Source organism: Schistocerca nitens, chromosome 5 (genome assembly GCF_023898315.1).
Source record: "Schistocerca nitens isolate TAMUIC-IGC-003100 chromosome 5, iqSchNite1.1, whole genome shotgun sequence".
Taxonomy (NCBI): Eukaryota; Metazoa; Arthropoda; class Insecta; order Orthoptera; family Acrididae; genus Schistocerca; species Schistocerca nitens.
The window spans coordinates 525,031,618-525,053,814 of NC_064618.1; positions in this window are offsets into that span (position 1 = coordinate 525,031,618).

Below are 22,197 nucleotides of genomic sequence, written 5' to 3' on the forward strand. Positions count from 1 at the left end.
ATAATACAAAACAAGCTGTCCTTCTTTGTACTTTTTCGATGTCATCCGTCAGTCCCACCTGATGCGGATCCCTCACCGCACAGCAATACTCCAGAATAGACCGGACAAGTGTAGTGTAAGCAGTCTCTTTAATACATCAGTTGCATCTTCTAAGTGTTCTACCAATGAATCGCAGTCTTTGGTTTGCTCTACCCACAATATTATCTATGTGATCGTTACAATTTAGGTTACTTGTAATTGTAATCCCTAAGTATTTAGTTGAATTTACAGCCCTCAGATTTGTGTGACTTATCACGTAGTCGAAATTTAGATGATTTCTTTTAGTACTCATGTGAATAACTTCACACTTTTCTTTATTCAGGGTCAATTGCCACTTTTAGCTCCATACAAATATCTTATCTAAATCATTTTGCAAGTCGTTTTGATCATCTGATGACTTTACAAGACGGTAAATGACAGCATCATCTGGAAACAGTCTAAGACGGCTACTCAGATTGTCTCCTATGTCGTTAATATAGATCAGGGACAACAGAGGGCCTATAACACTTCCTTACGGTGAAGTTTCTGTTTCCTTATATATTTATATACTTTAAAGAAACGCATAACACAAGCGTCGAATAGTAGCAAAAAAGGTTATCTTCGGGTATCAAAAATTCTGAGCTGACAACATTGTATCATGTCAGGCATAGGGGGCACTATTCTCTAATTAATTTCATAGAAATGCTAACTATACCCATCCTTTCTTAAGAGGAAATTATGGTCCATATACTATAAAGGAAGACATTTGAGACATAATTTAATTACTTGATATAGCCAGTTATCTCTTAAGTCGACACTGTAGCTGTTTTGGTTTCACAAACAAATATTTTCTCTGAATCAGTTAGTGCAAGAATTTGATACTGTTAGGAGCGGAATAGCACATGTTGGATCAGAGACGTAGCATGTTAACTCTGTGAGATCGACTAGGAGTGTGCATTATTGATTGCCACTTACTGCAATCAAACATGCTCGTAGTGTATCACATCTACCATCCAAAATACTCTTCTTGGTGCCGGTCGAGTGGCCGAGCGGTTCTAGGCGCTACAGTCTGGAACCGTGCGACCGCTACGGTCGCAGGTTCGAATCCTGCCTCGGGCATGGATGTATGTGATGTCGTTAGGTTAGTTAGGTTTAAGTAGTTCTAAGTTCTAGGGGACTGATGACCTTAGAAGTTAAGTCCCATAGTGCTCAGAGCCATTTTGAACTCTTCTTGGTAGTCCCGAAGCTGTTTATACAAGAAGGATGTCTCCATCAATGAGCTGTCGGCACGTAGGCCTCGCTAGGTGAGCGTGCGTCGCGTCATAACCGCAGGAACGCGTGGCTTTCTTGGCGGCGGGCGGCAGAAGCCGGAAGGGCAGAACCAGGTCACTGCCCGCCAGCTGCCAGCCACCAGCGCATTACGAATGCACGACGCCGTATCGATCAGACTGCCCACCTGCAAGTTATCTTTGCCGGGCTGTGACGTCTTGGGCCAATGCGTCATGCTTCGAATGCTGTGCCCCTCTATGCCCAGTTATTTCAGTCCACTGAATTTCTTACAACTATTCGATCGTCGGTAGTGTCGCTATAGTCCACTGATTCCCATGTGACCTTCCAAAAATAACATTTTGTTGTTACTTTTATGCTACTGTCGACTACTGTGGTTCGTGGTTACAGCAGCATTTTCATCCTAAATTTATCTGACTTTTTCTGGCTAATTAAAATTCATCATTACAGTGGTGGGATACATAACTGGACGGTAAACGGAAACAGATATTTTACTGACTGCTTCCAGTGCTAATTCTTACACAGCGACACTTTCTGGCATCATGTTGATATAACACATCTCTCACTTTTTTATCGCATAACACTTCAGCTCTTTATACTCATGAAGTAATAAGTGCTATCGACAGTGGATGTCAAATTGATTCCATATTTTTAGATTTCCAGAAGGCTTTCGGCACCGTTCCTCACAAGCGTCTTCTAATCAAACTGCATGCCTAAGGAGTATCGCCTCAGTTGTGCGACTGGATTCATGAGTTCCTGTCAGAAAGGTCACAGTTCGTAGTAATAGACGGAAAGTCAACGAGTAAAACAGAAGTAATATCCGGCGTTCCCCAAAGAAGTGTTATAGGTCCTCTATTGTTCCTGATCTATATTAACGACATAGGAGACAATCTGAGTAGCCGTCTTAGATTATTTGCAGATGATGCTGTCATTTACCGTCTTGTTAAGTGATCAGATGATCAAAATGACTTGCAAAATGATTTAGATAAGATATCTGTATGGTGCGAAAAGTGGCAATTGACACTGAATAAAGAAAAGTGAGATATACGTGAGTACTGAAAGAAATCAGCTAAATTTCGATTACGCGATAAGCCACACAAATCTGAGGGCTGTAAATTCAACTAAATACTTAGGGATTATAATTACAAATAACCTAATTTGGAACGATCGCATAGATAATATTGTGGGTAGAGCAAACCAAAGACTGCGACTCATTGGCAGAACACTTAGAAGGTGCAACAGGTCTACCAAAGAGACTGCTTACACTATGCTTGTCCGCTCTATTCTGGAGTATTCCTGTGCGATGTGGGATCCGCAGCAGGTGGGACTGACGGATGACATCGAAAAAGTACAAAGAAGTGCAGCTCGTTTTGTATTATCGCGAAGTAGGGGAGATAGTGCCACAAACATGATACGTGAATTGGAGTGGCAATCATTAAAACAAAGGCGTTTTTCGTTACGACGGGATCTTCTCATGAAATTTCTATCACCCGTTTTCTCCTCTGCTGGCGAAAACATTCTGTTGGCACCCAAGTACATAGGGAGAAATGATCATCACGATAAAATAAGAGAAATCAGGGCTTGCACGGAAAGTTTAAGTGATCGTTTCTCCCGCGTGCCGTTCGGGAGTGGAACAGTAGAGAGACAGCATGAAGGTGGTTCATTGAACCCTCTGCCAGGCACTTTATTGTGAATAGCAGAGTAATCACGTAGATGTAGATGTACATTAGTGTGAGGCTTTTTGTAGCTGGCGCTAGATGTACAGATTATTTCACATTCACATACGTTGGACGTTCAATATGTAATGCAACACAACCCTTATCTGCGCCAATTCCGGTTAAAAAATTGCAGAATTTTTTGTGGAAGGCACTTTGTGGAACACTCCCCCTTCAGCCACTATAGATTCATGAAGTGCAACAGGTGGGGGCGTTTTACGTAGCAAATTATGTGTATAACGGAGGTGTGTTCCATGCAGAGAGCTGCCGTAGAGTTTCTTTTGGTAGGAAACCAAAGCAGCGCAGATATTCATAGGTCCTTTGCAGAATGTCTAAGAAGAATTGGCAGTTACAAAAGTACGGTGCGTCGTTGGGTGATGCTACTGTTATTATCACAACAAGGTATAGCAAATCTGTCCGATGTCTCGAAGCCGACGGCGCACAGCTGTGACTCTTGCAATCTCGGAACGCCACGGCACTGTCATTCGATGTATCGACGGACCAAAACCAAGCACCTTCCTTCACGGCAGGACGTCTCTGTCAGTAGTTCTGACATACTCGTCCGCAAGTTGAGGCTCTCATAGGCATGTGCCAGCTGCGTTCTTCGCAGCGTAACAAAAGATCATAAACAGTTTCTATCTGTTTGGACCAATGAAGAAACCACTCTTCGGGAAGCAGTGCGTGGATGGTGGGGAGGTTATTGATGAAGCAAGACGTTGGCTCCGACGTTGACCAGTAGAGTGGTACCATGGTGGGCATACTGGCCTTCCTGGTAGAAGTACGTGGATGGTGGGGAGGTTATTGATGAAGCAAGACATTGGCTCCGACGTCAACCAGTAGAGTGGTACCATGTGGGCATACTGGCCCTCCTGGCAGCAGTATGTGGATGGTGGGGAAGTTATTGATGAAGCAAGACATTGGCTCCGACGTCGACCAGTAGAGTGGTACCATGTGGGCATACTGGCCCTCCTGGCAGCAGTACGTTGATGGTGGGGAAGTTATTGTTGAAGCAAGACATTGGCTCCGACGTCGACCAGTAGAGTGGTACCAAGGTGGGCATACTGGCCTTCCTGGTAGAAGTACGTGGATGGTGGGGAGGTTATTGATGAAGCAAGACATTGGCTCCGACGTCAACCAGTAGAGTGGTACCATGTGGGCATACTGGCCCTCCTGGCAGCAGTATGTGGATGGTGGGGAAGTTATTGATGAAGCAAGACATTGGCTCCGACGTCGACCAGTAGAGTGCTACCATGTGGGCATACTGGCCCTCCTGGCAGCAGTACGTGGATGGTGGGGAAGTTATTGTTGAAGCAAGACATTGGCTCCGACGTCGACCAGTAGAGTGGTACCATGTGGGCATACTGGCCCTCCTGGCAGCAGTACGTGGATGGTGGGGAGGTTATTGATGAAGCAAGACGTTGGCTCCGACGTCGACCAGTAGAGTGGTACCATGTGGGGATACTGGCCCTCCTGGCAGCAGTACGTGGATGGTGGGGGGTTAATGATGAAGCAAAACGTTGGCTCCGATGTCGACCAGTATAGTGGTACCATGTGGGCATACTGGCCCTCCTGGAAGCAGTACATGGATGGTGGGGAGGTTATTGATGAAGCAAGACATTTGCTCCGACGTCGACCAGTAGAGTGGTACCATGTGGGCATACTGGCCCTCCTGCCAGCAGTACGTGAATGGTGGGGAGGTTATTGATGAAGCAAGACATTGGCTCCGACGTCGACCAGTAGAGTGGTCCCATGTGGGCATACTGGCCCTCCTGGCAGCAGTACGTGGATGGTGGGGAAGTTATTGTTGAAGCAAGACATTGGCTCCGACGTCGACCAGTAGAGTGGTACCAAGGTGGGCATACTGGCCTTCCTGGTAGAAGTACGTGGATGGTGGGGAGGTTATTGATGAAGCAAGACATTGGCTCCGACGTCAACCAGTAGAGTGGTACCATGTGGGCATACTGGCCCTCCTGGCAGCAGTATGTGGATGGTGGGGAAGTTATTGATGAAGCAAGACATTGGCTCCGACGTCGACCAGTAGAGTGCTACCATGTGGGCATACTGGCCCTCCTGGCAGCAGTACGTGGATGGTGGGGAAGTTATTGTTGAAGCAAGACATTGGCTCCGACGTCGACCAGTAGAGTGGTACCATGTGGGCATACTGGCCCTCCTGGCAGCAGTACGTGGATGGTGGGGAGGTTATTGATGAAGCAAGACGTTGGCTCCGACGTCGACCAGTAGAGTGGTACCATGTGGGGATACTGGCCCTCCTGGCAGCAGTACGTGGATGGTGGGGGGTTAATGATGAAGCAAAACGTTGGCTCCGATGTCGACCAGTATAGTGGTACCATGTGGGCATACTGGCCCTCCTGGAAGCAGTACATGGATGGTGGGGAGGTTATTGATGAAGCAAGACATATGCTCCGACGTCGACCAGTAGAGTGGTACCATGTGGGCATACTGGCCCTCCTGCCAGCAGTACGTGAATGGTGGGGAGGTTATTGATGAAGCAAGACATTGGCTCCGACGTCGACCAGTAGAGTGGTCCCATGTGGGCATACTGGCCCTCCTGGTAGCAGTATGTGAATGGTGGGGAGGTTATTGATGAAATAACACATTGGTTCCGACGTCGACCAGTAGAGTGCTACCATGTGGGCATACTGGCCCTCCTGGCTGCAGTACGTGGATGGTGGGAAGGTTATTGATGAAGCAAGACATTGGCTCCGACGTCGACCAGTAGAGTGGTACCATGTGGGCATACTGGCCCTCCTGGCAGCAGTACGTGGATGGTGGGGATGTTATTGATGAAGCAAGACATTGGCTCCGACGTCGACCAGTAGAGTGGTACCATGTGGCATACCTGCCCTCCTGGTAACATTATGTGGATGGTGGGGAAGTTATTGATGAAGCAAGAGATTGGCTCCAACATCGACCGGTAGAGTGGCACCATGTGGGCATACTGGCCCTCCTGGCTGCAGTACGTCGATGGTGGGGAGGTTATTGATGAAGCAAGACATTGGCTCCGACGTCGACCAGTAGAGTGGTACCATGTGGGCATACTGGCCCTCCTGGCAGCAGTACGTGGATGGTGGGGATGTTATTGATGAAGCAAGACATTGGCTCCGACGTCGACCAGTAGAGTGGTACCATGTGGCATTCCTGCCCTCCTGGTAGCATTATGTGGATGGTGGGGAAGTTATTGATGAAGCAAGAGATTGGCTCCAACATCGACCGGTAGAGTGGTACCATGTGGGCATACTGGCCCTCCTGGCTGCAGTACGTGGATGGTGGGGAAGTTATTGATGAAGCAAGACATTGGCTCCGACGTCGACCAGTAGAGTGGTACCATGTGGGCATACTGGCCCTCCTGGCAGCAGTACGTGGATGGTGGGGATGTTATTGATGAAGCAAGACATTGGCTCCGACGTCGACCAGTAGAGTGGTACCATGTGGCATACCTGCCCTCCTGGTAGCATTATGTGGATGTTGGGGAAGTTATTGATGAAGCAAGAGATTGGCTCCAACATCGTCCGGTAGAGTGGTACCATGTGGGCATACTGGCCCTCCTGTCAGCAGTACGTGGATGGTGGGGAAGTTATTAATGAAGCAAGACATTGGCTCCGACATCGACCAGTAGAGTGGTACCATATGGGCATACTGGCCCTCCTGGTAGCAGTACGTAGATGCTGGGGAGGTTATTGATGAAGCAAGACATTGGCTCTGACGTCGACCAGTAGAGTGGTACCATGTGGGGATACTGGCCCTCCTGGCAGCAGTACATGAATGGTGGGGAGGTTATTGATGAAGCAAGACGTTGGCTCCGACGTCGACCAGTAGAGAGGCACCATGTGGGCATACTGGCCCTCCTGGCAGCAGTACGTGGATGTTGGGGAAGTTATTGATGAAGCAAGACATTGGCTCCGACGTCGACCAGTAGAGTGTTACCATGTGGGCATACTGGCCCTCCTGGTAGCAGTATGTGAATGCTGGGGAGGTTATTGATGAAAATACACATTGGCTCCGACGTCGACCAGTTGAGTGCTACCATGTGGGCATACTGGCCCTCCTGTCTGCAGTACGTGGATGGTGGGGAAGTTATTGATGAAGCAAGACATTGGCTCCGACGTCGACCAGTAGAGTGGTACCATGTGGGCATACTGGCCCTCCTGGCAGCAGTACGTGGATGGTGGGGATGTTATTGATGAAGCAAGACATTGGCTCCGACGTCGACCAGTAGAGTGGTACCATGTGGCATACCTGCCCTCCTGGTAGCATTATGTGGATGTTGGGGAAGTTATTGATGAAGCAAGAGATTGGCTCCAACATCGACCGGTAGCGTGGTACCATGTGGGCATACTGGCCCTCCTGTCAGCAGTACGTGGATGGTGGGGAAGTTATTGATGAAGCAAGACATTGGCTCCGACGTCGACCAGTAGAGTGGTACCATATGGGCATACTGGCCCTCCTGGTAGCAGTACGTAGATGCTGGGGAGGTTATTGATGAAGCAAGACATTGGCTCTGACGTCGACCAGTAGAGTGGTACCATGTGGGGATACTGGCCCTCCTGGCAGCAGTACATAAATGGTGGGGAGGTTATTGATGAAGCAAGACGTTGGCTCCGACGTCGACCAGTAGAGTGGCACCATGTGGGCATACTGGCCCTCCTGGCAGCAGTACGTGGATGTTGGGGAAGTTATTGATGAAGCAAGACATTGGCTCCGACGTCGACCAGTAGAGTGTTACCATGTGGGCATACCGGCCCTCCAGGTAGCAGTATGTGAATGGTGGGGAGGTTATTGATGAAAATACACATTGGCTCCGACGTCGACCAGTTGAGTGCTACCATGTGGGCATACTGGCCCTCCTGTCTGCAGTACGTGGATGGTGGGGAAGTTATTGATGAAGCAAGACATTGGCTCCGACGTCGACCAGTAGAGTGGTACCATGTGGGCATACTGGCCCTCCTGGCAGCAGTACGTGGATCGTGGGGAGGTTATTGATGAAGCAAGACATTGGCTCCAACGTCGACCAGTAGAGTGGTACCATGTGGCATACCTGCCCTCCTGGTAGCATTATGTGGATGGTGGGGAAGTTATTGATGAAGCAAGACATTGGCTCCGACGTCGACCAGTAGAGTGCTACCATGTGGGCATACTGGCCCTCCCGGCAGCAGTACGTGGATGGTGGGGAAGTTATTGTTAAAGCAAGACATTGGCTCCGACGTCGACCAGTAGAGTGGTACCATGGTGGGCATACTGGCCTTCCTGGTAGAAGTACGTGGATGGTGGGGAGGTTATTGATGAAGCAAGACATTGGCTCCGACGTCGACCAGTAGAGTGGTCCCATGTGGGCATACTGGCCCTCCTGGCAGCAGTACGTGGATGGTGGGGAAGTTATTGTTGAAGCAAGACATTGGCTCCGACGTCGACCAGTAGAGTGGTACCAAGGTGGGCATACTGGCCTTCCTGGTAGAAGTACGTGGATGGTGGGGAGGTTATTGATGAAGCAAGACATTGGCTCCGACGTCAACCAGTAGAGTGGTACCATGTGGGCATACTGGCCCTCCTGGCAGCAGTATGTGGATGGTGGGGAAGTTATTGATGAAGCAAGACATTGGCTCCGACGTCGACCAGTAGAGTGCTACCATGTGGGCATACTGGCCCTCCTGGCAGCAGTACGTGGATGGTGGGGAAGTTATTGTTGAAGCAAGACATTGGCTCCGACGTCGACCAGTAGAGTGGTACCATGTGGGCATACTGGCCCTCCTGGCAGCAGTACGTGGATGGTGGGGAGGTTATTGATGAAGCAAGACGTTGGCTCCGACGTCGACCAGTAGAGTGGTACCATGTGGGGATACTGGCCCTCCTGGCAGCAGTACGTGGATGGTGGGGGGTTAATGATGAAGCAAAACGTTGGCTCCGATGTCGACCAGTATAGTGGTACCATGTGGGCATACTGGCCCTCCTGGAAGCAGTACATGGATGGTGGGGAGGTTATTGATGAAGCAAGACATATGCTCCGACGTCGACCAGTAGAGTGGTACCATGTGGGCATACTGGCCCTCCTGCCAGCAGTACGTGAATGGTGGGGAGGTTATTGATGAAGCAAGACATTGGCTCCGACGTCGACCAGTAGAGTGGTCCCATGTGGGCATACTGGCCCTCCTGGTAGCAGTATGTGAATGGTGGGGAGGTTATTGATGAAATAACACATTGGTTCCGACGTCGACCAGTAGAGTGCTACCATGTGGGCATACTGGCCCTCCTGGCTGCAGTACGTGGATGGTGGGAAGGTTATTGATGAAGCAAGACATTGGCTCCGACGTCGACCAGTAGAGTGGTACCATGTGGGCATACTGGCCCTCCTGGCAGCAGTACGTGGATGGTGGGGATGTTATTGATGAAGCAAGACATTGGCTCCGACGTCGACCAGTAGAGTGGTACCATGTGGCATACCTGCCCTCCTGGTAACATTATGTGGATGGTGGGGAAGTTATTGATGAAGCAAGAGATTGGCTCCAACATCGACCGGTAGAGTGGTACCATGTGGGCATACTGGCCCTCCTGGCTGCAGTACGTCGATGGTGGGGAGGTTATTGATGAAGCAAGACATTGGCTCCGACGTCGACCAGTAGAGTGGTACCATGTGGGCATACTGGCCCTCCTGGCAGCAGTACGTGGATGGTGGGGATGTTATTGATGAAGCAAGACATTGGCTCCGACGTCGACCAGTAGAGTGGTACCATGTGGCATACCTGCCCTCCTGGTAGCATTATGTGGATGGTGGGGAAGTTATTGATGAAGCAAGAGATTGGCTCCAACATCGACCGGTAGAGTGGTACCATGTGGGCATACTGGCCCTCCTGGCTGCAGTACGTGGATGGTGGGGAAGTTATTGATGAAGCAAGACATTGGCTCCGACGTCGACCAGTAGAGTGGTACCATGTGGGCATACTGGCCCTCCTGGCAGCAGTACGTGGATGGTGGGGATGTTATTGATGAAGCAAGACATTGGCTCCGACGTCGACCAGTAGAGTGGTACCATGTGGCATACCTGCCCTCCTGGTAGCATTATGTGGATGTTGGGGAAGTTATTGATGAAGCAAGAGATTGGCTCCAACATCGTCCGGTAGAGTGGTACCATGTGGGCATACTGGCCCTCCTGTCAGCAGTACGTGGATGGTGGGGAAGTTATTAATGAAGCAAGACATTGGCTCCGACGTCGACCAGTAGAGTGGTACCATATGGGCATACTGGCCCTCCTGGTAGCAGTACGTAGATGCTGGGGAGGTTATTGATGAAGCAAGACATTGGCTCTGACGTCGACCAGTAGAGTGGTACCATGTGGGGATACTGGCCCTCCTGGCAGCAGTACATGAATGGTGGGGAGGTTATTGATGAAGCAAGACGTTGGCTCCGACGTCGACCAGTAGAGAGGCACCATGTGGGCATACTGGCCCTCCTGGCAGCAGTACGTGGATGTTGGGGAAGTTATTGATGAAGCAAGACATTGGCTCCGACGTCGACCAGTAGAGTGTTACCATGTGGGCATACTGGCCCTCCTGGTAGCAGTATGTGAATGGTGGGGAGGTTATTGATGAAAATACACATTGGCTCCGACGTCGACCAGTTGAGTGCTACCATGTGGGCATACTGGCCCTCCTGTCTGCAGTACGTGGATGGTGGGGAAGTTATTGATGAAGCAAGACATTGGCTCCGACGTCGACCAGTAGAGTGGTACCATGTGGGCATACTGGCCCTCCTGGCAGCAGTACGTGGATGGTGGGGATGTTATTGATGAAGCAAGACATTGGCTCCGACGTCGACCAGTAGAGTGGTACCATGTGGCATACCTGCCCTCCTGGTAGCATTATGTGGATGTTGGGGAAGTTATTGATGAAGCAAGAGATTGGCTCCAACATCGACCGGTAGCGTGGTACCATGTGGGCATACTGGCCCTCCTGTCAGCAGTACGTGGATGGTGGGGAAGTTATTGATGAAGCAAGACATTGGCTCCGACGTCGACCAGTAGAGTGGTACCATATGGGCATACTGGCCCTCCTGGTAGCAGTACGTAGATGCTGGGGAGGTTATTGATGAAGCAAGACATTGGCTCTGACGTCGACCAGTAGAGTGGTACCATGTGGGGATACTGGCCCTCCTGGCAGTAGTACATAAATGGTGGGGAGGTTATTGATGAAGCAAGACGTTGGCTCCGACGTCGACCAGTAGAGTGGCACCATGTGGGCATACTGGCCCTCCTGGCAGCAGTACGTGGATGTTGGGGAAGTTATTGATGAAGCAAGACATTGGCTCCGACGTCGACCAGTAGAGTGTTACCATGTGGGCATACTGGCCCTCCAGGTAGCAGTATGTGAATGGTGGGGAGGTTATTGATGAAAATACACATTGGCTCCGACGTCGACCAGTTGAGTGCTACCATGTGGGCATACTGGCCCTCCTGTCTGCAGTACGTGGATGGTGGGGAAGTTATTGATGAAGCAAGACATTGGCTCCGACGTCGACCAGTAGAGTGGTACCATGTGGGCATACTGGCCCTCCTGGCAGCAGTACGTGGATCGTGGGGAGGTTATTGATGAAGCAAGACATTGGCTCCAACGTCGACCAGTAGAGTGGTACCATGTGGCATACCTGCCCTCCTGGTAGCATTATGTGGATGGTGGGGAAGTTATTGATGAAGCAAGACATTGGCTCCGACGTCGACCAGTAGAGTGCTACCATGTGGGCATACTGGCCCTCCCGGCAGCAGTACGGGGATGGTGGGGAAGTTATTGTTAAAGCAAGACATTGGCTCCGACGTCGACCAGTAGAGTGGTACCATGGTGGGCATACTGGCCTTCCTGGTAGAAGTACGTGGATGGTGGGGAGGTTATTGATGAAGCAAGACATTGGCTCCGACGTCAACCAGTAGAGTGGTACCATGTGGGCATACTGGCCCTCCTGGCAGCAGTATGTGGATGGTGGGGAAGTTATTGATGAAGCAAGACATTGGCTCCGACGTCGACCAGTAGAGTGCTACCATGTGGGCATACTGGCCCTCCTGGCAGCAGTACGTGGATGGTGGGGAAGTTATTGTTGAAGCAAGACATTGGCTCCCACGTCGACCAGTAGAGTGGTACCATGTGGGCATACTGGCCCTCCTGGCAGCAGTACGTGGATGGTGGGGAGGTTATTGATGAAGCAAGATGTTGGCTCCGACGTCGACCAGTAGAGTGGTACCATGTGGGGATACTGGCCCTCCTGGCAGCAGTACGTGGATGGTGGGGGGTTAATGATGAAGCAAAACGTTGGCTCCGATGTCGACCAGTATAGTGGTACCATGTGGGCATACTGGCCCTCCTGGTAGCAGTACATGGATGGTGGGGAGGTTATTGATGAAGCAAGACATTGGCTCCGACGTCGACCAGTAGAGTGGTACCATGTGGGCATACTGGCCCTCCTGCCAGCAGTACGTGAATGGTGGGGAGGTTATTGATGAAGCAAGACATTGGCTCCGACGTCGACCTGTAGAGTGGTCCCATGTGGGCATACTGGCCCTCCTGGTAGCAGTACGTGGATGGTGGGGAAGTTATTGATGAAGCAAGAGATTGGCTCCAACATCGACCGGTAGAGTGGTACCATGTGGGCATACTGGCCCTCCTGGCTGCAGTACGTGGATGGTGGGGAGGTTATTGATGAAGCAAGACATTGGCTCCGACGTCGACCAGTAGAGTGGTACCATGTGGGCATACTGGCCCTCCTGGCAGCAGTACGTGGATGGTGGGGATGTTATTGATGAAGCAAGACATTGGCTCCGACGTCGACCAGTAGAGTGGTACCATGTGGCATACCTGCCCTCCTGGTAGCATTATGTGGATGGTGGGGAAGTTATTGATGAAGCAAGAGATTGGCTCCAACATCGACCGGTAGAGTGGTACCATGTGGGCATACTGGCCCTCCTGGCTGCAGTACGTGGATGGTGGGGAAGTTATTGATGAAGCAAGACATTGGCTCCGACGTCGACCAGTAGAGTGGTACCATGTGGGCATACTGGCCCTCCTGGCAGCAGTACGTGGATGGTGGGGATGTTATTGATGAAGCAAGACAATGGCTCCGACGTCGACCAGTAGAGTGGTACCATGTGGGCATACTGACCCTCCTGTCAGCAGTACGTGGATGGTGGGGAAGTTATTGATGAAGCAAAACATTGGCTCCGACGTCGACCAGTAGAGTGGTACCATATGGGCATACTGTCCCTCCTGGTAGCAGTACGTAGATGCTGGGGAGGTTATTGATGAAGCAAGACATTGGCTCTGACGTCGACCAGTAGAGTGGTACCATGTGGGGATACTGCCCCTCCTGGCAGCAGTACATGAATGGTGGGGAGGTTATTGATGAAGCAAGACGTTGGCTCCGACGTCGACCAGTAGGGTGGCACCATGTGGGCTTACTGGCCCTCCTGGCAGCAGTACGTGGATGTTGGGGAAGTTATTGATGAAGCAAGACATTGGCTCCGACGTCGACCAGTAGAGTGTTACCATGTGGGCATACTGGCCCTCCTGGTAGCAGTATGTGAATGGTGGGGAGGTTATTGATGAAAAAACACATTGGCTCCGACGTCGACCAGTTGAGTGCTACCATGTGTGCATACTGGCCCTCCTGTCTGCAGTACGTGGATGGTGGGGAAGTTATTGATGAAGCAAGACATTGGCCCCGACGTCGACCAGTAGAGTGGTACCATGTGGGCATACTGGCCCTCCTGGCAGCAGTACGTGGATGGTGGGGAGGTTATTGATGAAGCAAGACATTGGCTCCGACGTCGACCAGTAGAGTGGTACCATGTGGCATACCTGCCCTCCTGGTAGCATTATGTGGATGGTGGGGAAGTTATTGATGAAGCAAGACATTGGCTCCGATGTCGACCAGTAGAGTGGTACCATATGGGCTTACTGGCCCTCCTGGTAGCCGTACGTAGATGCTGGGGAGGTTATTGATGAAGCAAGACATTGGCTCTGACGTCGACCAGTAGAGTGGTACCATGTGGGGATACTGGCCCTCCTGGCAGCAGTACAGGAATGGTGGGGAGGTTATTGATGAAGCAAGACGTTGGCTCCGACGTCGACCAGTAGAGTGGTACCATGGTGGGCATACGGGCCCTCCTGGTATCAGTACGTGGATGGTGGGGAGGTTATTGATGAAGCAACACATTGGCTCCGACGTCGACCAGTTGAGTGGTACCATGTGGGCATACTGGCCCTCCTGGTAGCAGTATGTGGATGGTGGGGAGGTTATTGATGAAGCAAAACATTGGCTCCGACGTCGACCAGTAGAGTGGTAACATGTGGGCATACTGGCTCTCCTGGTAGCAGTACGTGGATGGTGGGGAGGTTATTGATGAAGCAAGACATTGGCTCCGACGTCGACCAGTAGAGTAGTACCATGTGGGCTTATTGGCCCTCCTGGTAGCAGTACGTGGATGGTTGGGAGGTTATCGATGAAGCAACACATTGGCTCCGACGTCGACCAGTAGAGTGGTACCGTGTGGACATACTGGCCTTCCTGGCAGCAGTACGTGGATGGTCGGGAGGTTATTGGCTCCGACGTCGACCAGTAGAGTGGTACCATGGGAGCATACTGGCCCTCCTGGTAGTAGTACATGGATAGTGGTTAAGTTATTGATGAAGCAAGACATTGGCTCCGACGTCGACCAGTAGAGTGGTACCATGTGGGCATACTGGCCCTCTTAGTAGCAGTACGTGGATGGTAGGGAAGTTACTAATGAAGCAAGACATTGGCTCCGACGTCGACCAGTAGAGTTGTACCATGGTGGGCTTATTGGCGCTCCTGGTAGCAGTACGTGGATGGTGGGGAGGTTATTGATGAAGCAAGACATTGGCTCCGACGTCGACCAGTAGAGTGGTACCATGTGGGCATACTGGCCCTCCTGGTAGCAGTACGTGGATGGTGGGGAGGTTATTGATGAAGCAAGACATTGGCTCCGACATCGACCAGTAGAGTGGTACCATGGTGGGCATACTGACCCTCCTGATAGCAGTACGTGGATGGTGGGGAGGTTATTGATGAAGCAAGACATTTACTCCGACTTCGACCAGTAGAGTGGTACCATGTGCGCATACCGGCCCTTCTGGCAGCAGTACGTGGATTGTGGGGAAGTTATTGATGAAGCAAGACATTGGCTCCGACGTCGACCAGTATAGTGGCACCATGTGGGCATACTGGCCCTCCTGGCAGCAGTACGTGGATGGTAGGGAGGTTATTGATGAAGCAAGACATTGGCTCCGACGTCGACCAGTAGAGTGGTACCATGTGGGCATACTGGCCCTCCTGTTAGCAGTACGTGGATGGGGGGGGGGGGGGGGTTATTGATGAAGCAGGACGTTGGCTCCGACGTCGACCAGTAGAGTTGTACCATGGTGGGCATACTGTCACTCCTGGTAGCAGTACGTGGATGGTGGGGAGGTTATTGATGAAGCATGACATTGGCTCCGACGTCGACCAGTAGAGTGGTACCATGTGGGCATACTGGCCCTCCTGGTAGCAGTACGTGGATGGTGGGGAGGTTATTGATGAAGCAAAACGTTGGCTCCGGCGTCGACCAGTAAAGTGGTACCATGGTGGGCATAATGGCCCTCCTGGTAAGGTGGTCAAAAGCCATCGCATGGAATGAATATTATGTTGAGAAATAAGGTTTTGTAGACAAAGAAGTGGGGAATAATATAGTGTACTCGTATTCCGAAAAAATCAACCTGTTTTCAGAAGAAACGTGTTTCATTATTCATTGAAAGCATCTCCTATAAAGAGGGAGAGGAACATGGTGAATGGAGGGGAGGAGTGTTAATGGTACCTAAACTGTCTGTTGAGAGAGTGGTACACAAGGAAATCGCTCGTAAAATGGAGTCCCATAAGACTTAGAAACAAGGTCGATTGTGAATAATGAACTTCTTGCAACATCAACAAGAATTCATCTCCTGCGTCAATCTTTTCACTTCAGAATAATACTTGAACCAACATCCGCAACTATTCATTGGATAAATTGCGACCTCTGTCTTCGAAGAAAAAGTTTATTCTCTATATCTCCCTCAGGTACAATGGCACTTTTTCCTTGATGTCTTCACGCATGTTTTATCATACAAACCCTTCTTATTATGAATGTTTTCCGTATGTTCCTCTGCTTCCCGATTCGGTTAAGAACCTTCTCAGTTTGTGTCTTACCTATCCACGTAATATTGAGCATCCTTGTGCAGACTATATCTCAAACGCCTTGATTTTCTTTTATTCCGGTTTTCCCACGGTCCATCATCCGCTTTCATACAAGCTGTACTCTGAACCTACCATATTAGAAACCTCTTTCTCACATTAACGCCAGTGTTTTTACCACTAGTGTACTATTCTTAGCCAGGAATGCATTCTTTGTCAGTGGTCTCTTTTCGTGTCCTCCATGAATCGTTCGCCATGTGGTATTTTGCTTCCGAGGTAGTCGAATTTCTTACCATTGTCTACTTCATTGTTCCTCACTTTGACGTTAAGTTTATGACCAAATTCATCACTATCGTTCTTCTTCTATTTACTCTCAATCCACAGTATGTAGTTACTTACTAGACTGTCCATTCCACTGAACAGGTCCTGTAATTCTTTCTCGCTTTTACTGAGGATACCAATGTCCTCAGTGAACCTTAATACTTATATCCTTTCAACATGAATTTTAATCCCAGTCCTTTAACTATCTTTTATTCCCATCATTACTTCTTCAATGAACAGACTGACTAGTAAGGGCAAAAAACAGCATTCATGTCTTACACTCTTTCTAATTCAAGTACATCGTTCAGAGTCTTCTTATTTTTCCTTCTTGTTTCTTGTGCATATGATATATTACCCCTCATTCCCTACATCATACACCTATTTTCCTGAGAATTTTGAACATCTTGCACAATTTTACATGCTATTGATTCAACATGGTTACTGGTACCAGTCACAGTTTATTTTATTTCCCTACGATATTAAGAGATTTAAACCTCCATCATCATGTGGATTTTGTGAGTTAACACTTTTATGTGTTGTGCTTATGACTTTGGGTAATCTGTGGAACCGACTAGTAGTAGAAGATAAAACAAAACACTATTGTAGCAGATATCTAATAGTTTTGTTGAGCTCTTTGGCTGCAATCGAAGGCTCTACCCCAAAGAATAGAACGCGAAGTCCACACAGTGAATATTCCATTGGCCATACGGGAAACTGCATTATTAAAAACGAAGTTGCGATATTGTGAACAATATATGTAAATACCAACTTTGCTAAGACTTCGCACCTTTTGTGGCCCAGAACTGTACTTCAGGGTACAAAAGCGAAGCTCTGCGAAAAATGTTTGTCTCTATTGGATTTGATATCGAAGATTCCTGAATAAATAAGCGAACGAGATGACAATTTGAAAGAAGGCAATCGAGTGGGAAGTTCAATATATATTTACACTTAACTTTTGTCCGGTTATTCATAGCGCACCTGTCGGTCCGTTATTACAATTAGAAGTACGTAGTCCTATGGTCTAACCATAGCTAGCAGAACCATACCTACACACATAAAAAAAGTTTTACATCACCCCTGTTCCCAGAACTCCTGAAGACAGACGTTGACTGTGGATATTGTATCACACACACAGTACATGTGACTGTTCAGAGATGTCACTAAACCCGTCCAAAGATGTAAACAACCATGCATGAGTATCGCGTATTAGACAGAAGGGGTCTGGCAGTCGATCAGTTGCAATCAGTTCCAGAGGTACACGGCTCGTATTGTCTGTAGTTCAACCATGCCTAGAAGGTCAAAAGCGCGGTTCGATCGCGTCCGTATTGTTCCTTTGTGCCAGAAGAGTTCTCAACAAGGGAGGTGTCCAGGCGTCTCAGAATGATCCAAAGCGATGTTGCTCGGACATGGAGGAGATACAGAGAGACAGGAATTATCGACGACATGCCTCGCTCAGGCCGCCCAAGGGCTACTACTGCAATGGATGACCGCTATTAAGGCTCGGAGGAACCCCGACAGCAACGCCACCATGTTGAATAAAGCTTTTCGTGCAGCCACAGGACGTCGTGTTACGACTCAAACTGTGCGCAATAGGCTGCATGATGCGCAATTTCACTCCCGAAGTCCATGGCGAGGTCCATCTTTGCAACCACGAGATCTTGCTGCGTGGTACAGATGTGCCCAGCAGCATGCCTAATGGACCGCTCAGGATTGGCATCACGTTCTCTTCACCGATGAGTGTCGCATATGCTTTCAATCAGTCAATCGTCGGAGAATTGTTTGGAGGCAACCCGGTCAGGCTGAACGCCTTAGACACACAGTCCAGCGAGTGCAGCAAGGTGGAGGCTCCCTGCTGTTTTGGGGTGGCATTATGTGGGGCCGACGTACGCCGCTGGTGGTCATGGAAGGCGCCCTTTCGGCTATACGATACGTGAATGCCATCCTCTGACCGATAGTGCAACCATATCGGCATCATATTGGCGAGGCATTCGTCTTCATGGAGAACAATTCACTCTTCCACCGTGCACATCTTGTGAATGACTTCCTTCAGGATATCAACATCATTCGACTAAAGTAGCCAGCATGTTCTCCAGACATGAACCATATCGAACATACCTGCGAGAGATGTAAAAGGGTGGTTTATGGACGACGTGACCCACCAACCTCTTTGAGGGATCTACGCCGAATCGCCGTTGAGGGGTGGGACAATCTTGATGGACTTGTTGATAATATGCCACGAAGAACACAGGCATGCATCAATGCAAGAGGACGTGCAACTGGGTATTAGAGGTACCGGTGTGTGCAGCAATCTGGAGCACCACCTATGAAGTTCTCGCTATATGCTGGTACAACATGCAATGTGTGGTTTTCATCAGAAATAAAAAGGGCGGAAATGATGTTCACGTTGATCTCTATTCCAATTTTCAGTACAGGTTCCAAACTCTAGGAACCGAGGTGATGCAAAACTTTTTTTGATGTCTGTAGAAGTATAATCCTTGTACAGTACAGCCAATTTCCCAAACTGCTGTCATTAAGTGAGCGGATAGCGCGGTGTGTGATCATCAGGGACAGCGTTGGACGACGTGATTTCCGTGGGAAGAGGGTGTAAACGCTGCAAATATCCAAAGGCTGTTGGTGGCGGTGTGTGGAAAGTGTGCACCGCCACGAAAAAGTTCTCTTCCAACATGTCGACGCTCGTCCCCGTACGGGTCAGAAAACCACGGCTACCATCGCTGAAATTGCGCATAGCCACCGTACTCCCCTGACTTGACCCCATCTGATTACCACCTATTCGGGGCTACGCAGAGAACTATGCGCGAACATCGTTTCGCAGACTTCCAGAAACTGATAGCAGCTGTCTCGCGATGGGTGCGACAGACTCAAAATTTGGCTCCAGGAGGGCCTACATAAGTTAAGGGACCAAGTCAGGAGAATATGATGTGTGTGGAAACACCTGGAACCACATTTCAGCGATGAAAACTGTGATTTTTTGGCTTAGAAGGGAACAAGCTTTGTCGTTTTGCAAGAGCATCTTTTCGAGAAAATGTACGCTTTCCACATACTGCCACCCATCACCTGTGAATATCCGCAGTGTTTATATCTTCCTTCTATAGAAACCGCGTCGTCCAGCGCTGTCCTTGATGCTCACACTCCGTGCCGTCCATTCACGTAACGACAGCGGTTGGGGAAATGGGCAGCACTGTGCAGGGATTCCATTTCTAATTATTGCTCTACCAAATTACTACATACTTGGAGCTGTAATGATGAGTCAATGATTCACAATGAAAAATGGGAAAAATAAACTGTAAATGAGTACTGAACGCTCTCCATTCATTAGGTTTAATTGGAAAATTTAGCATCAGAATTAAACCAGTAAGTAGGTACGTATACATTACATGACGAATAAATGCTATCAAAGTGATATTATCCAAAAGGTATTCTCATGTAAGTTCCCCGCTATGTTTTTCCGTAAGAAATTTAGCCCAAATTTAACTCCCATTCTATTAAAAGTCTACATATTACTGAAAACAAATACCCCCAAACTGTTATCCTAGTTAAACTCGTATGCTGACCTTTGACTAAAGAAAACCTAACTTGAATTGTTCTGTAACTGGTCTGAACACAACTTGTCTTTATATTACATGGGCAAGCGATGTAAAACAATTACACACCCCTAATCAAAATTTCAAATTGCCTCGCGTCTTGACGACATTGTTGCAGATTTCTGGAAAGCACAACAGAAACAGCAAGCTTTTAGCGGCTATGCTAGATTTCTATTTTTAAATAAAATTTCCAAATAATATTCATACTGTTACATACCACATGGTGCCGTGTGGTAATGCGTAATGATAAACATTCTTTAAACAGTGGGATGAAATGATATACCATGACAAGAATTTTAGAATGAAGTACGTATTCAAAAAGACAGAGTAAAACTTTGCGTGATCTTCACACACAACATTGGTCTGAACAGTACTATACTTAACAAAGAAAACAATGATTTAAAAAGGGCACATCGTTAACAGAGAATTTCTATAATAATCAAACATCTTAATCATGTGACATGCTAATGCATCACTCAGGGAAGGGGCGGTGGTCTTCGTCTCAGTTCTGAGCAAGTAAACAAAGTTAACCAGCTGACAATAATCATTCCGACTACCTGCGCAGTACTGCAGTCTTACCTGAAATTTCTTCTCTTCAAAAAATAGCATAGTTTAGAATTTATCTTTTCCCCTTTCAGTATGTACATCATATTTATCCTTGCTGTCTTTTCCAATAAATCTCTCTTCATCTAACAGATACAGTCACAAGTCAACACAACATTACTAAATACCTATCACACTTCAACTAAGAATGTATCGGACAGCACCTAGGCAAAGACTGTGTCACAACAAGACCAAAGATTGTTTAACGGTAACATGACCTTCTCTCTCTGATGAGCACGTCGATAACTTGCAAAAATCAAAATGACTTGTCCTCCTTACAGTCAAACAAAAGTGTTGGGCAATGTGCAATCTTTGTGCTATGGACGTAATTGATGTATAGGCGTGTAGCCCGTAACAGTTCTCCATCTGTATGAACAATGGAGTGCACGCTGTTATTTCTTCCCCTCCGTGATTCTAGGGAATGAACACGATGGTGCGTGGTACCTGCCTTCCTGTCTGTGCATTACATGATCACTCTCACAAACAAAGAAAACCCGGATGCACTCATCTCTTGGCCCAAGATCAATGACATTCCTGCTTCGAAGAGATCTATACTGGCAGAACAAAGATCTGCCCATATGAACACATCGATGAGCTGAAGTGGGAAGATATGTGTCCATATAAATGCTGCCAGTCTTTTGAATCAGGGCAAATATTAGAATGGTGAGAGATTTGTGAATTTGATTTCAATTGATGTAGAGTGCTCACAAACAGCTTGGCCCATTAGTATTAAGACTTACAACAGGGGAAGGGACAGTGGTGATGGGGGCTTTATTCTGAAAGATTTCGGGTGGCAGAGGAGATGTAGTTCGACAGCTGAGCCTCACAAACGCACATCTCGCATGACTTGTAAGCTGTAGTTAGCGAGTGTGTAAACGATCCTATTAACACGTCATATCTGTAACACCAATAATTCCACAAATATAGGCATCCAAAATGAAGAGTTCCTTACTATGATTCCGAGAAATAAATAGTCACATAAATAAAAGATCAACAACGGCAAAACAAGATCGACCACACGCTGCCAAAAGGAAATTCCATAAACAAAGAACGGGATGAAAGAAGTTAACTAACGGACAATGTCACTGTCCAAGATACTGATGATGTACTCTGCAGATACTGTAAAATGAAGAACATGTGTCACCTGGAAATGACACATAAACGCCCTGATTACCTGTGCTGCAGGCCGGCCGCGGTGGTCTCGCGGTTAAGGCGCTCAGTCCGGAACCGCGCGACTGCTACGGTCGCAGGTTCGAATCCTGACTCGGGCATGGATGTGTGTGATGTCCTTAGGTTAGTTAGGTTTAAGTAGTTCTCAGTTCTAGGGGACTGATGACCACAGATGTTAAGTCCCATAGTGCTCAGAGCCATTTGAACCATTTTTGAACCTGTTCTGCAATATAAAGGAAAAACAAAATTTTCTTCCTTAGTAG